Consider the following 14,683-nt stretch of genomic DNA (forward strand, 5'->3'; position numbering starts at 1 on the left):
AGGAGAAGAGTGTGGTTTGTTTTTCCGTTTTGTTTTGTCAGTGGAGGGGGGAGGGTTGAGATCCTGCTCACACAACTATATGCTATTTCCAAGGGGGCTGCATACACAATTCTGCTGTACAAAACGGGGGTCTCTGTAGTGTCCTTGGTTCCAGCAGTCCCAGTCCCCCTAGGAGAAAAAAATAACAGTGAACTCAACTAGAAGGTGGCACTGAGGTATTCTCTGAAGAGAATGCCCACACATTTCACTTGCTCTCAAGCACTCTAAATATGCATGATTCTATTATGCTAGAAAACAGACCAAATGACAAGAGCTGAACAGAGCTGGAGGAAGTCACTATAAAGACTGCGTCCAACCACTCCCACATCAGTATTCTCTTCTCAGCTGGGCCCTCACTGCAACAAGGTAATCCTTCTACTCTCATTAATTCTCTAGCCCACATCACCACAGCAACCACTCTATGAAGCCTCCCCGTATACCCTCTCAGCTAAGGTCTTGCCTCATACTTTGCTGAGAAAATCAAGGCCATTTGCCATCAGCTTTTCTCATTTTCCTCATTTCCTTCACTCCAACTTCTGTAGAAGAAATAGCACTTTCCTAGCCAAGGTCAATTTCTCTACACTCACATTTATTTAATACAAACTCTTGCATTTCTCCAGCAGATTGCCCTATCATCTTCTCTAATTTTCAATCTCTCCCAATCTGCTGGCTGGTTCCTTTCCTGTAACTTCTATCCTTTAAAAAAAAAAGTGCTAAAAATTTCTCCCCAGACTCTATTGCCCCCACGAGCTATGGTCCAATACCTCTCCCTTTCCTCACTAAAAGCCTTTAAGAAAGCTGTCTATATAGCTGCTCTTTTTGTAGTGGAAATGAATTGGAAATTGAGGGGATGCCCATCAATTGGGGAATGGCTGAATAAATTGTGGTATATGAATGTCATGGAATACTATTGTGCTGTAAGAAACGATGAGCAGGAGGAGTTCAGAGAAACCTGGAAGGACTTGCATAAACTGATGCTGAGTGAGATGAGCAGAACCTGGAGAACATTGTACACAGTATCAACAACATTGTGTGTTGATCAACTGTGATAGACTTGACTCTTCTCAGCAACACAGTGGTCCAAGATAGTTCCAAAGGACTCATGATGGAAAATGCTCTCCAAATCCAGAAAAAAAAAAAAGAACTGTTGAACCTGGATGCAGATCGAACCATACTATCTATTTCTATTGTTTTTGTTGTTGTTTTTCTTTTTTTGAGGTTTTTCCTTTTTGCTGATTCTTTTCTCATAACATGACTAACGCAGAAATGTTTAATGTGATTGTATATATATGACCTATATCAGATTACTTGCTGTCTTGGGGGGGGAGGGGAGGGAGGGAGAAAAATTTGAAACTAGAAATCTTATAAAAACAAATGTTGAAAACTACCTCTAATTGTAACTGGCAAATAATAAAATATTTATATGAAAAAAAAAGAAAGTTGTCCATATGTGATGTCTCTGATTCTCTCCTGAACTGGTTTTCCTACCTCATCGATCATGATCACGGAGGGGAATCTGACTTGGAAGGAGATGATTCAATCGTATTTGAGGTCAGATGAGTCTCGGAAAGAGACAGTGGCAGTCAGACCCACAAGGAAAGCTATCAGAGGACACAGTGACAACAAGGCAGAGGCTCAGGAGGTGGCTAAGTGACTTAAGAGAACTGGTGCATGGAGTGGGAGCCGGGAAGGGTTCAAGAGTGCAGAGGGGAGCTAGTGGACAGAGCAGGAGTATTTTCTAAGATCAATTTCATCAAGTACAAACTTAATTTCAAGAGAATTCAAGTCAGGTGGAAAAATGACCTCTGTCCACCTTCACCACGCCCTCAAATCGGCAAGGCCCAGGAAGATACCCGGCAGGCCTGTCTTCTGGGCAGCAGACCCCACCTGCTTTCACCACTTTCAAGTGGGCCAGTGCCACAAGGGAGGAAAGCTCCAACCATCCCAAGTGTTGGGCACCCCAACAGAGGCATTTTCATTCTACCCAGATCACCTCAACACTTTCCACTTGAAGAGAAGGGAGCTTGGGCTACTTGAAATACTGACCAAAAGCTAAGCACAAATCCTAAACCTGGACAATTCTCCCACGTGTGCTACCTTCTAGTGCTTTTCACTGTTGTCTAGCTGTCGACAGCAAAGGGGAGGCCTACGCTCAGTCGCCAGTTTAGTTATCACATACGTTCAATGGCAGCTCTTCTCTATGGGAATCCTCCACCGCCCAGGACCATGGGCCAGCAGCTGGCCAGAATGCTCACTGGCCTCTGTCCATCAGGTCAGCGCCTTCTACCAGAAGGTACACACTGCCTTCTGCCACACTCACACACAAAACATCTGACCCCACAAAAAAATAATCAAAGAAAGACATGGGAAGAAGTCTACCAAGGCAGAGGGAGGAGCTTCATCCACTGCCCTATTCGTTTTCCACATACTCAAAGCCTTGCCCCTGCTATCATTTGATAATCACGAAATACAAGAGACAAAATATACACTCTGTCCATTTAACCTGTTTAAATTAAGTCTGATGCAAATGACTCTAACCCATAAGGTGTCATGCAGCATTAGCAGTTGAAGGAAACCACTACTATCATAACCTGCCTGGCAAAGTAATATTAAGTATCTCCCAGGCAATTTGTATTATTCAACAAAAAGATGCCAATTTTTTTCCTCTTTAAAACATACAAAAATTAAACATGAAAAATCCAAGGAAGATATCCCTTATAGGGAAACCAGAAATTTCAACTTATCCACATGATATTAATAATCACTGCTCTATAGATAAATTTTAAGTCTTTCATGTCAGGCTGTGTTAAAATGCTATTCAATATAGGCAGCTAGGTGGGCACAGTGGATAGAGCACCGGCTGTGAATTCAAGAGGACCTGAGTTCAAATCTGTCCTCAGACACTTGACACTTGTTAGTTGTGTGACCCTGGGCAAGTCACTTAACCCCAATTGCCTCATCAAAAAAAAATTTTTTAAATGCTATTCAATAGTTCTAGGCAACCAGTCCTAGGCTGGTCATGAGCATAAGTATGAATTCATATAAAGCTAGACACTATTTATCTTTATTTTTGCAGTATCCTACCCTGATGTCTTCTGGAAGACACAGCACCAAGACAACACTGATATTGTTTTAACCTATCTCAGACAAGACACAAGTGTCATTTGATGTTAATATAATTCAGGTGCTTACATAAAAAACCATTCTAAGTAATATTTCTCCACACCAAACCACCTGTACTTTCAATTGTGAAAAGATTCAAACATATATAACTACAAATTCATGTGAAGTTTCACTTTAAAAAAACAATTGGAGAACAATAAAATTCTGAACAAAAAGAAATGCTGAAATATAGCCTTATTTATCAAGGTATTGAAGCATCCTTCCCTGTGGGGTCTTCCTATCCTCTCAACTTCAGCTCCTTTCCAATCCTTTCTTGTTTCTTCTACATATTTGAAAATGTTCATATTTGATATTACCCATCACATACAGGGGAAAGTGAAATATTTTTTAAATAAAATAAATCCTATCTCATTTAAGAAATTTCTCATAGGCAACAGGAAAACTTTATTAACACTCACCTACTCACTTTTTCAACTCCTACCCTTAATTTGCTAGCCAGAAAATGCACTTTCCCCTTTTGTGTAATAATGTATTCTATTTAACTCAGGTATTTCTGAAGTGTCACCTCAAGTCTCCCTATGATCCTTATACCTCTGCCCCTAATGAGGCCTGACTCAGTGCATCCAGCTCTTAGAACATGTACAAGCAACAACCAATGTGCCTTTAGGCTTTCAAATTAAAATTTCCAGAAGAATACAACACTTTACAAGCATTGATTATTCTTTTTAAAACCAATGGAGTGTGGATGCAATGAGGCTTTTCTAGTACTCAGCACCAGCAGGGAGGGAGGAAGGGAATGAATAAGTATTTCTATAGTTCTTATCATGTGCTAAGCACTTTATAGTTATCTCATTTGATCTTCACAACAACCCTGCTACGTAAGGGCTGTTATTCTCATTTTACAGTTGAGAGAAAAAGAGTTTAAGTGACTTGCCCAGGGTCACAGTTGGTCAATGTCTGAGGCTAAAAATCTGAACTCAGGTCTTCCTGACTCAAGGCCCACCTTCTATCCCCTGGGCCACCTAGTTTCCTGGGTGGCACAAGAATTAAATCCACCAAGCCAGAAGACATTTGGCCATAGTGCACAGTCATGACTACCAGAGGCTCCTTCTGATGACATCAATGCCCAATTTAAGAACCCCCAGGTTGAGCATGCCCTCATTGTTAATTGACCTTATCTAAGCAGAAAACACAAGGAAAAGAATGGGGAAATCATTAGAGGTAAAATGCAACACAATTACTGAGAATTATTTTAATTGGTATATCCAAAACCTGGGGGGAGGGAAGGGGCGTTGTGGGGGGGGGGAGTCAACTTTTAGATCTATCTAGATATCTATCTATAGATATCTAGATATCTAGATATAACTGTAGAAAGATTTGAAGATGTGTAGCAGGAGCTAAGGGAATTCTTCTGGAGGAACTAAGTATGGGGCCTCCAATCCAGATCTAGACATTGAGAACTTCGTCTTCTTTCCTACCGTTAACTTGGGAACTTCAAAACATATGGACATCCACTAGAAGAGTCCTGCCTGCCAGGGTCATCAAACTAGCATTTCTCAAACTTTTTGGCATCGTGACCTCTACACTTTTAGAAATTATTAATGGGCCTCTCTGGGCTCCACCATGCATTCAAGCTGAAGGGCAAGCCCATCCTTGGGCAGAGGAGGTGAGAGAATAGAGAGATGAGGACCCCAACAAATTGTTTTTAGGTCTAGGAGCTGGTTGACTGAGCTCTCTATATCCTGGGAGTATTAAAGAACAGGGAAGGATGGAACCAAGATTTCAGATATTCATAAACAGATTTTTGAGGGAAATAGGTGAGAGGGAAATTACGAAGTTTGTTGCTTGTTCTACATCTCTTTCATCTCCCAACTCTTAAATAAAGCAATCTAAAGCAAGTCTAATCAGGAAAAAAAAAATATTAATGGGGCAGCTAGGGGGCGCAGTGGATAGAGCCCCGGCCCTGGATTCAGGAGGACCTGAGTTCAAATTTGGCCTCAGACACTTAACACTAGCTGTGTGACCCTGGGCAAGTCACTTAACCCCAATTGCCTCACCAAAAAAATTATTAAGACCCCAAAGAGGATTTTGTTTCTGTGTTATATTTATCAATATCTACCATTAGAAATTAAAGCTGGGGCAGCTAGATGGCACAGTGGATAGAGCACCGGCCCTGAGTTCAAATCCGACCTCAGACACTTGACACTTACTGTGTGACCCTGGGCAAGTCACTTAACCCCAACTGCCTCACCAAAAAAAAAAAAAAAAGACTAAGCACAAGAAATTAAAGCTGATAAAATTTTAGAATATTTATTATTTTTATATAAATCCATTACATGTCAACATAAATGGCTATTTTTCATAAAATATAACTATATTTCCAAAAAAAAAGTAGTGATAAGAGTGACACTGCTTTACATTTTTTTTTAACATCTGGCTTTATAGAATACAATCAACTTCTCATATCTGATTCTGCATTCAATCTGTTGATAGGTTGTTCAGGTTGAAGCCTATGAAGAAAATCTAATGCTACACAAATCTGTAGTTGGAAAAGGAGTATGTTAAAAGGTAAATGAGTATTATGAAGAAAACATATTTGATCTCATGAATTCCCTGAAAGATTCTGGGGACCCACAAGGTTCAAAGAAAAGACAAGTAGGTTTGGAGTCAAGTCCTAAGCCTGCAACGTAATACCTTGTCTAATTTGAAAAGTTATTTAATCTACTTTGTCCCCAAACTCTGAAATTCTTCGTTTAAATCAATCTCGTTTTCTGTTTTTCCATCTATGCTTTTGCCTTTCTCCTCTCCTCACCCTCTCTTCCAGTCCATAACTCACCTTGCATCCCTCAATGAGAGAGGGGAGGGGGGGAGGAAGGGAGGAAGGCCTCACCAAGCCTTTTATTCTTCCCTGTCTGGCTACGCCACTCCCCAAAGCAGCTGTTCCAAAACTTCTCTATGGAAGGCCACACTTACCTCTTAGACTCCTCAAGACTCCAACCTTCTTCCCCAGACATATTTCACACTGCTCCTCTTCATGTTATGTTCAACGTTCCCACAAGTTTTATTATTCCGGACAAACAAACTGATCCTTGTTCCTCAAACTCAAACTGCCTCCCCATCCAGATGAGCCACCTCCCCTTCTGCCGTCTCATCTGGACTCTGGGAGTGTTCCCAAGCAGTGCTCCCTCCCTGGGAATGACATGTCCAAGGCTGCTCTCATCTGTGTGTCTGCTATACAAATACTCGGTGAAATGAAAACTCAGGAGCAGAGACTGTCACTTTTGTCTCATTATCCCAGTCACTTAGCAGTGCCTTGCACACATTAGCTACCTAATAAGGAAGGACATGGACAGATAGAGAGGGTATCCTAGGTATCATGAAGAATGCAAGAAAAAACATGAGACTGAGTCTTGAATGAAGACATAAAGGTCATTCTTAACTAGTGAGCAGTGGAAATTAACACTGACCAAGAAGAATGGGAGCCATAAAATTGTATTAAGACTTAAAAGTCAAGATGATTTTTAAAACAAAGTTATGGGTTGGGAGAAGGGGGTATTATGATGACAAGTTATTTTAGGAAAATAAACCTAGCAGTAGCAGTATGTGAATAATGGAGCACAAGAGGCAGAGGCAATCTAGGAGGCCACTTGACTCATAATCCAAGTGTGAGGGGAAATGGTCTTGATGATTATTGATAAAAATAAAATAATAGCCAATTATTTATACGGGGCTTACTATGTCTCTTGTTTTACAATTTCAACTTCATTTTGTCCTCATAACAACACTAGGATGCATTATTATCCTAATTTTAAATGTGAGGAAACTGAGGCAAACATTAAGTGACTGCCCAAGCAAACAGATACTCAATGTCTGATGCCAACTATGAACTTAGGTCCTTCCTGATTCCAGGTCTGGGGAATCTATCCACTGTGCCACCTAACTGCCTATAGATGGATATGAAATGGGGGAGGAAAAAAGTAGAGGAGACTGTGAAAGATCTCCTGCAGGTCTGTAGCCTGAAAGACAAAGAATGAGAGAAATGAGTAAACCAAGAGAGAGACTGAGACAGAGTGAGAAGAGAGAGAAGGGAGAAGAAGTCAGAGAAGAGAAAAAGACTAATGAACTCAAGTTTTACTTTGTGAGGTTCCGGTTAACTACAAACATAGGAAAGTCAGTCCTTTCAGTCAGCTAGAAATGTAAGTACAGGTAAGAGCTAAAAAAGTGTAATATAACTCTTAGATGCAGCAAAATGATTGCATTTATGTCAAGATGTAGATATAGATAAGCTTTAAAGAAAAAAACCTTAAAAAGAAGTGAGATTCTCTCGAGTGATAAGAGTATCTAGAGTAGTTGGAAGCCACTTAGGCAAAGTTCAAGTCCCCACTCCAACCGCTATTTGAAAGTCTCTGACTATGGGGGCAAGTTACATAATTCTCAGTTTTCTCAAGTTTAACATGGAAATAAAAACATTTTCACGAAATACTTCACAAGATTTGGAGAAAAGCACTTTGTAACTCATTCAAGCACAAGAATAACTAATCACATTTATTTTATCATCATTATGAGAGATTGGTTATTACCTTCCCCATTTTGAAAATTAAGAAATTAAGCAACAGAGATTATCAGGTGACTTGCCCACAGCCATACCATTGGTGAGGTATGAGGCAGAATTTGAATTGAGGTCTCTCTCATGACTCCAAGGCCAGCACTTTCCCCACATTGTTCTCAGCACTTCAATATATAAAAGCCACAAAACCTCAGAATTGGAAAGGCCTTCAGAGGCCATCAAACCAAACCAAACCCATTCTGAACAAAAATCCGATCTACACCTGACTTGAAGTGTAGACATTCCACTCTTTGCTTGAAGACCTCTGAAGAACCCACCTGCCACTTATCAACCGCTCTAATTAATTGTCCTGAAAACAACCCTTCATCAGTCTCCTTATACCTACTTCACCTCACTGCTTCTAGCCTGCCTGTTGTAGCCAACAGAGCAAGTCTAACCCTTCTCCGTCACAACTATAGCCTGTCCCCACCTAAGACTTCTTTTCTCCAAACAACACTTCCTCAGTTCCTTCCATGGATCCCCACATGGTATAAGATTGAAACTTCACCATCATGGCTGCCCCTCCTATATACACCTTCCAGTATGTAAGGAAATGACTTGTTCTTGATGAAGCCAAGCTGGTTCTTTGCAATCATTGTTTCCTTGAGTATCCAAACTTACAAAATGGATTAGAGATACTTAAAAGACAAAGAGATGTAGCAGAGAAAAGACTTGCATTTATAATTAGAAAATGTGGGTATGAATTCTGGCTTATACATACATTTCCCTTCTCTGGAGCTCATAAAATGAAGTTGGGCTAAAAGATCTCTAAGGTCTTTTCCAATTCTAAAGCTATGATCCTATTACTATTTTCAGATAAACATAATGTTCTCCTGATGAGTTTTTTAAAAAACTACCTCAAATATCTTTCCGCAAATCTGGGAATAAAGGTATTGAATAAAGGTACACTTATTTACATGTGATTATTAATTATAAGACCTCAATCATAAAGATAAACTGGGGGTTTTGTTCTTAAAGCAAAGAGAATACTATCAAATTCTCTTCTGGTTCACAATTCGAATACACTTTCACTGGTTAATAACATGGAGGGATGGAAAAAGGACAAGTGGGAAGGTGCCAGGGTTAGGGGGAGGGGCAGTGCAGGAGGGGAAAAGGTATGGAGAAAAAACACTGGACTGAGTCAAAAACCACTTGTCCTAGTCCTACCACTATCATTGACCATCCATGGAACTTCAGGTCACAGTCACTTCACCTCCCTAGGCCTCAGTTTCTTCAACTGTAAAACAAGCAGGTCCCTTCAAGTTCCAACACTGCTATTCTGGAAACCAGACTTAGGCACAGTACATTTCATTTATTCCTGTTATCATTTGATCCCTTTCACCCAAGCCCTACTGTATAGCCTACCTCATGGTGTTCTCAGAAGCTGTGCCAGGGAACACAAACTCTGGCTGGTTTTAGTTGCCTCTGTTTGCTTTCTGGGAACCTACTTAGCTGAGTCAATCAGCTGTGGAAGTGAGTAGCAATGGGGCCCCTCAATTGTGCTATAAAAATTAAGAAATGATACTTAAAACAATGTCTTGGTCTGAAGTCTTCCCCAGTCTGGTCTCTATTAAATATAGAAGGCTTAATCAATTTCAGCAAATGACCTCAATTTTCTGAGGCTCAATCATTAACATTTATTGTGGCCAAACTAAGATTAGGAATGTCTTTTTTGTCAATTCAAGAAAGATATCTCCTCCTTTTTACAAAATGCTGACCAGACTAAAAAGGGTACTACTTGGAGAAGAACTTGGTTTTGGGCAGATATTTTCTCCAAGGCCATACCTTCATTAATTAGTGTTAGCATTGTTCTATTTGTAAATCAAAAACCCTAAAGTGAAATTATTTATCGTTGCTTATGCTGCATCTGAAATTTATTCATCTTTTGTTTCATGACTCTTACTGAACATAAGTTTGAAGTTGCTTGGTGGAAAGGGATCTGTAAGGAGAAACTGTCCCTTCATATGCTTGCATGTTAATAACCTGCCTGACAAAATCTGGCTAAAACACAGTGTAGATTGTTTACTTTGACCCATATCAATCAACAAGCACCTACTGTGTGCCAAGCACCATGCTAGGCACAAAAACTACAAAAACAAAAGTGAAACAGTCCTTCTTCTCAAGGAGTCTACAGTCTATCAGAGGAGACAAGGAAAGACATCATCGAAAGGTCTGACCAATAAATGATTTGGAGGCACAGCAACCTCCAAAAGAAGCAGAAATCCCAAAGCAACCTGTAGTCCCTCCTCTACAGGACTGAGGATGGTGGGATTCGAGCAATAGCAAAAAGAATTTAAAAAGTATGAAGGGCAGAGAGCAGAGCTTCTTACACTTTTTCAGTCAAGACACCTTTTTCCTGGAGAAATTTTGACACAACCCCGGCATATGGGTACATAAAACAAACACACATTCAGTTAGGAGACTCACAGCTGAAGAAGCCAGGGCCTAGAGGCCCTGAAAAAAAGCTGTATCAGGAATTTAGGAGTGAGGGAATAAACAGTTTGAGGACTACCCGGTGAGGGTTCCAGTGTATTGGGTTGGGACTATGGAAGGACGAGATCCATCTCTAAGGGGACAAGTAACAAGGGCCACCAGACAGACCCAGAGGGCCAACTTTCCTGCCGAAGGGCCCCACCACTTCAACAATGACGATTTCTGATGAGGTTTCCTTTCCTGGGCAATCTTCCTGCCTTGGAAGAACTTCTGCTGCAGGGTGAAGAGGGTGAGAAAATGTCGCCCCTGGCTGTCTCCAACCAGCCCTGGAGGCAAGATCTCACCCCCTTCCCAGCTTTTAGCTCTGGGCTAGAAAGGCCCTCCTTCCAGGTCATCTGGGCCCAAAGTCTCCTTTTACTCAAGTCCAGAGAGGTCAAACAGGTCACTAAAAACATTTATTATGTAGCTACTATGTGTCCTACCACTAGACACTAGCCTATGGTCACACAGCCAGTTAATGACAGAGCTGAAACTTGAACCCAGGCCCTCCAGCTGCAAACGAAAGTATCTCAGCACCATACTGCCTTTTGGGCCCTCTGCCTCCATGAATTCTTCCCGACTACAGAAGCTGTTTGGGCAGAATTTACACCTCTATCTGGTTACACATTAGCTGCCTGCTTCCTTCTCCTTTCAATGAGGTCTAACTTTGTAAACACTACTTAAGGAATAGAAAACGAAATTCCAGTTCTCAAACCCACACACATATAACCAATATGCCTTCCACCCCTCCCCACGTGCCAACAGGGTGCCAACAAGTTTCTACTACCAGCCATTTTGTATTCAAGTAAAAATGGAGAGAAATTTGCAATATCCACCAATTCTCCCTGCCAACTATAGCACAGTAATCAATTATAAAGCGGGTTTCCTCTGCCAACCATTCATTTAACAAGGTTTTATTTATGTTTCACTGCCACACGTGAACAGATGTATTTATTCAACAGGTCGTCATTCGAAAGGCCCATTAATCACCTCTCCTTTTTGGGTAATGTGTGATCCTGCTCCCTTCCTGTCTGGGTATTAGTGTGAAAGGCCCTGAGTATATAAAAGTTATTTCATGTAAAACAAACTGGTTCTTTTGTTATGCTCATACTATAATAAACACATTACTCAGATGCTGAAAAATATCGGAAAAGTTTCTGGATATGTGCAAAAAAGTAATTACAATTTTACATAATTGTCTTGAAATAAATATAAAATATACATACAACAAAAGGAACCACTCCATTTCACCAAAGCTAGTCTAAGTAGAAAGCAATGTTAGCTAGGTAGCGAGCATTAAACTCTATAACAAAAAAGTTTAGGGTGTTTAAAAATAACTTACCACAGAGATTTGACCTGAACCCTTAAGATTAAGGAAAACATTCTTAGCATACAAATAATTTTCTTATGGGTACTGATCTTTATTTCCATTTAAAATACTTAATTTAACCATTCCTGTCTAATCTTCAGTATACCTCAAGTTTTAAAAAAATCAATACTTCACTGAAATAATGGTTGTGATTTCCTTATCTTTTCAATAAATTGAAATTCACATCTCTCACAAGTACAGGTAACTGTTGATTAGCTGTACGGAATAATCAAAGCAAACTGTTTTTGAAAAATGTAAGACATTTCAAACAAGCAATGAAACTACCTACAGAAGTGAGAAAACTTTCATCAAGTAGCATCAGGAATCCAACCACTTAAGTGGTTAGCCAATTTTTCTTCATACTCCTCTGCCATCCTCACCACCACTCCTCCCTTCCCCAAGAAGCAGATACTAACTACTTCTAGGAGTTGTCAATGACAATTTGGGAGGCCTGCCATTAAGCTCCCATGGAACAACCCTACCTACATAAACCCTGTTTTCATGGAAACAAACAAAGCCGTCCCAACTCCCTTGACTAACAGCTTGAGATAGCAAGAACACAGTCTCAGGTGATCTGGGACTAATAACATACACCAAAGAGGTACTGTGTCTCACTTATCTCACCCCCCCCCCAAAAAAAAAGAAAGAAAGAAATCACACTAGGAATGTCAGCATAGTCACTAGCATTTGCTTAAAAGCATTTTTTTAAAAACACAATTCCAAATTGGTTTAAGCATGTTGAAGAAAACATCATGAGGACCCCTTATTATCCACACACAAGAGGGAATCCCCAGGAAAGGGAAGAGAGGTTATTACTTAATTACAACTTAGCAAAGCGAAAAAAATTAAACCAATCAGGCTCAAATAATTACCCATGCCTTCAACCCGATTTTATTTAGCCTAGCTAGCAAATCAACAAAAGGAATTCTTATTTGGAAAACGAGGAAGCTGGACATTACTATTAGTAAAATTCCCAAGAGCAGAGCACGTAAATTACACAGATAGTAAAATGTCACATAACAGACCTATTTTTAAACGAGGAGAGGGCTGCACAAAACAAGGTTTTAATTAAGAATAACATTGAAAAATACTTCAACCATTTTAATCCTGACTTAGGACCTCTCTCATTTGTCACTTCCAAAAGGACATTTAAGAGAATAACATTATTTGGAAGCCCAATGTAAGAAACAGTACCTATCCCACATAAAGTTTTACCCAAAAGCTTACTACATACATTTATGCTCACTGCATTAAGTTTATCTTGGCTGAAAATATAAAGTGGTTAATGTTCCAGAATTATAACTTCCCCAAAAGTGATGAGTATATGGTAATGCATTCATGAAATCATTCACACTACATCCTCAGGTTAATTTCTACATAAATAAAAGTCGGCTTCGGTTGGAAAACACATCAATAGGGTAGTTTCTATGGAATTGCAGCTACTTTATCCTAACAACGTGGCCTTTACACTGTCCAAAAAAAAAAACCCCAAAACCCGGTGACCGTTCTAACCAAAACTTACCAGCAAACTAACAACTTTGCCCAAAATAGACTTACAAACAACTTCAAAAACACTCCTCCCTCTTGAATACTTCCTGAAGATAAATTTTTAAAACAACAACTACTAAGTTACAAAGAAACAGCTCCCAGGAAGAGAAAGGAAACCCACAATCACACAGTGAGAAAGTGAGGACAGTGTGGCTGTGCTATCCCCTCCCCCCCTTCAACATGAGTTCAGGAACCAAGCACATTTTTCATCCTTCCAATTACCTCCCTCGTTTCCTAAAATTTACACAAGAGAAGAAAAAAAAACTATCATAAACCGTCCGGGAAATTTACACAGACCAAGAGTCAACCACTCGAGTGGGTGAGGGTGAGGAAAAAATCCCCCCCCCTTTTTTTTAAAGTAACAAAAATTTTTCTTCCCGCTTCTTGCTGGTGGGTTGCAAAAAATTAATGCTAATAATCATAAATATGCACGGAAAGGCTCCTTCTTCGCTAAAAATAGTCTCTAAAGGAGGCTGCCTAATGATGGCTCCTAGCTTCAATCTGCTGCAAATTCTTTTCCTGAAAGCCTTACCCAAAGGAGGGGAAAGGCACCGAGGGTGGAGGGTGCATGGGGGGTGGGGAGGATTTTATTTTTTAAAAAACAACGAAACAGGGAGCAGGATCCCCTTGCTCCCGTTCGGGAGGGAGGGGGTGGGGGTGGGAGGAGAGGCTAAATACCAATAATAATGAGGATAATAATAGCACCCCGTCAAACATCAGCTCCCCAAAGGGCTAAGTTGAAAAATGTGTGTTACACTTGTGCCCATCCCCCACGCCCGCCACAAGGGACCGGCGCAGACACCCCCGTATAAATAAACATACAGCCCCCTCCCATAAATACACAGCCCCTCCCCACAAGCACATAGCCCCCTCCCCAAAATACAGTCCCCCTTCATAAGCCCACAGCCCCCTCCCCAAAATAGTGCCGCCTCATAAACACGCAGCCCCCTCCCATAAATAGAGCCCCCGTGCACAAGCACACTGCCCCCTCCCATAAATACACAGGCCGCTCCCCGAGCACACAGCCCCCCTCCCCCCCTAAGCACACAGCCCCCCAGCCCGGCGCAGGCTTCGGCCCTGCCGCCCCTTACCTGGCGCCGCTCCCCGGGGCTGGGCTGGGCCGGGCTGGGCCGGGGCTCGGCCGCCCCTCCCGCCCGCAGTGGAGGCCCAGCAAGTGCCCCCGGCCGGCCGGCCTCAGGCGCCTCGTCGGACCACGCAGCCCGGGCGGGAGCGGCCTCGGCTCCGGGCTGGGCTCCGGGCGGGCAGCGCGACGACTCCGCCGCCGCCGCCGCCGCCGCCGCCGCCGCCGAGGAGCCCTCCCAGCTGCGCCCGCCTCCCTGCTCCGCGCGGGGGCGGCGGGGGCGGGGGCGGCCGGGCCGGGGGGCGGGGGGCGCGAGCCGGGCCGGGCCGGGGGAGGGGGCGGCCGCCGCGCCGCCGCCGGGCCGCGAGCAGGAGCGGAGCACGGAGGCTGGAGCCCTACGGCTCGGAGCGGGCGGCCAACGGCTCAGAGTCTCCGCGCCGGGGAG

General features: G+C 42.1%; 1 protein-coding gene across 3 annotated transcripts in view; it reads right to left on the reverse strand.

Moving 5' to 3' along the window:
* The window catches only part of TBL1XR1 (TBL1X receptor 1), a 148,838-nt gene extending 134,378 nt beyond the window's left edge, over positions 1-14,460 (reverse strand). For 2 of the 3 annotated variants that reach the window (XM_043997163.1, XM_043997164.1), the window contains exon 1: positions 14,249-14,460. The gene's annotated coding sequence lies outside the window, so the exon portion shown is untranslated. The remainder of the gene's footprint in view (positions 1-14,248) is intronic. The other variant, XM_043997165.1, reaches the window with a different exon arrangement.
* Between the last annotated feature and the right edge of the window lie 223 nt (positions 14,461-14,683).

Source organism: Dromiciops gliroides, chromosome 3 (genome assembly GCF_019393635.1).
Source record: "Dromiciops gliroides isolate mDroGli1 chromosome 3, mDroGli1.pri, whole genome shotgun sequence".
In the NCBI taxonomy this organism is placed as follows: Eukaryota; Metazoa; Chordata; class Mammalia; order Microbiotheria; family Microbiotheriidae; genus Dromiciops; species Dromiciops gliroides.